Source organism: Oryzias melastigma, linkage group LG6 (genome assembly GCF_002922805.2).
Source record: "Oryzias melastigma strain HK-1 linkage group LG6, ASM292280v2, whole genome shotgun sequence".
Lineage (NCBI taxonomy): Eukaryota > Metazoa > Chordata > Actinopteri > Beloniformes > Adrianichthyidae > Oryzias > Oryzias melastigma.
The window spans coordinates 11,673,931-11,675,792 of record NC_050517.1 but is presented as its reverse complement, the minus strand read 5'-3'; the positions used below and the strand labels follow the sequence as shown (position 1 = coordinate 11,675,792).

Below are 1,862 nucleotides of genomic sequence, written 5' to 3'. Positions count from 1 at the left end.
TTCAGTTTTAAATGTCTGTATTAACAGTTATTTAACCTTTAACTTTCTAAACAGGAATGGAACATTAAGCATGAACTGTTCTGAACATAGCTTCTCTTGCCTACTTCTTGCTGCAAGAGACCTGGCAGCGCTTCTTCTCACATAGCCGAGCCACATTTGGCTTGAGGGAGGAAGCAGTGGAGACCCTCAGTAGGGCTTGAAGATGCTCATCAGTAAGCTTGGACCTGTACTTGGACTTATTGAAGTTCAGGGTGGAGAAGAGCTTCTCACACAAGTATGTGCTCCCAAAAAGACACATGGTACGCTTGAACATTCGGGAAAGTTCAGGGAAGCTGGGGGTCAACTCCCTCAAAAATTGCCCAAGCTTGTCTGCTTCTCCACTCACATCCCTGAACTTGGCTTTGAGTGCAGAGTTGCACTGCAGGTCAATGAGCTCCATTTGGAGGACAGGAGGGGCATCTTGCACATCAAAGGAGAAGGGGTCCGCAAAAATTTGAAATGTGGCTCTGTGTCTTGAAATCTGCAAATCTATGATCAAATTCCTCCTGTAGCTTCAAAATGGCCTCAACATACTTCTCACCACTGAATGATGTGCCTGCATCCACGAGTGCCTTGCATGCTGGGAAATGGCAAAGGTTTGTCTGAGAGAGCTGGGCTTTCCATAACACAAGTTTTGTGCAGAATGCTCTCACATTGTCATAGGAAGCACTGACAAGTTGCCCCTGGCCTTGTAGCTTTTTGTTCAGTACATTAAGCTCATGTGTGATGTCAACAAGAAAAGCTAAGTCCATGAGCCATTTGAGATCACTTAGCACAGAAACAGCCACCCCGTCCTTCTCCATGAAATCTTTTACCTCTGCTCTCAACTCAAAAATCTCTTCAATATGTTTCCTCTGCTGAGCCAACGTACCTCAGTGAAGTAGAGCACATCCCCATATTCTGACTCCATTTCTTCTAAAAAAGCACGGAACCTTCTGTGCTTTAAGCCCCTGGATCTGATTTGATTGATGCATTTCACAACGACAGACATCACATTGTCAAACTTCAGGCATCTGCTGCAAAGGGCCTGCTGATGGATGATGCAGTGCAGAGCTATGGCCTCTTCCACACCCTCCTCTTCCAGTTTTTTTTTAACAAGTGCTACCAGTCCATTCTTCCTCCCTGTCATTGATGGGGCTCCATCGGTTGTTATTCCAACAAAGCTCTTCCATGGCAAACCAGCATTCTCAATGGCATCACACAGCTGGTGAAATATTTCCTTTGCGGTGGTCTGGCCATGCATTGGAATCACTGTGAGCAACTCTTCCATCACTTCAAAATTGTCATCAATGCCACGGAGATATATAGCGAGCTGTGCAGTGTCTGTGATGTCTGTGGTCTCATCAAGAGCCACTGAATATACACTGGAACATTTTGCTTTCTCACACAGTTGATCATAAATGTCACTTGACAGGTCAGAAATGCGCTCTGCCACGGTGTTGGCTGAAAGGCTGATGTTGTTAAACTGACCTTTCGTTTCTGGACAGACAATATGTGCAGCCTGTAATATGCACTTTTTGACAAATTCACCTTCTGTGAATGGCTTTCCTGCTTTAGCAATCATCTCACTGACGACGTAGCTAGCTTCGACTGCTGCATTATTCTCTTTGGTTGCTTTCTTAAATAAATCTTGTTGCCTCAGTAGACGTGTTTTAAGACTGGCAACCTGGTTGGCTCTCTCATCTCCATGGTATTTTTCGTACTCCTCAGCATGTCTAGTTGTATAATGACGTTTCAAATTGTATTCCTTGTGCACCGCAACTTTTTCAGTACAAATAAGACACGTTGGGGTGCCCCTGTACTCAACAAAGAAAAATTGCACT

The 1,862-nt window shown here is 44.6% G+C and overlaps 1 protein-coding gene across 4 annotated transcripts in view; it reads left to right on the top strand.

Annotated features, from left to right (window-relative positions):
- Positions 1-1,862, top strand: part of mon2 (MON2 homolog, regulator of endosome-to-Golgi trafficking) — a 448,157-nt gene that overhangs the window by 35,656 nt on the left and 410,639 nt on the right. The window lies entirely within an intron of this gene.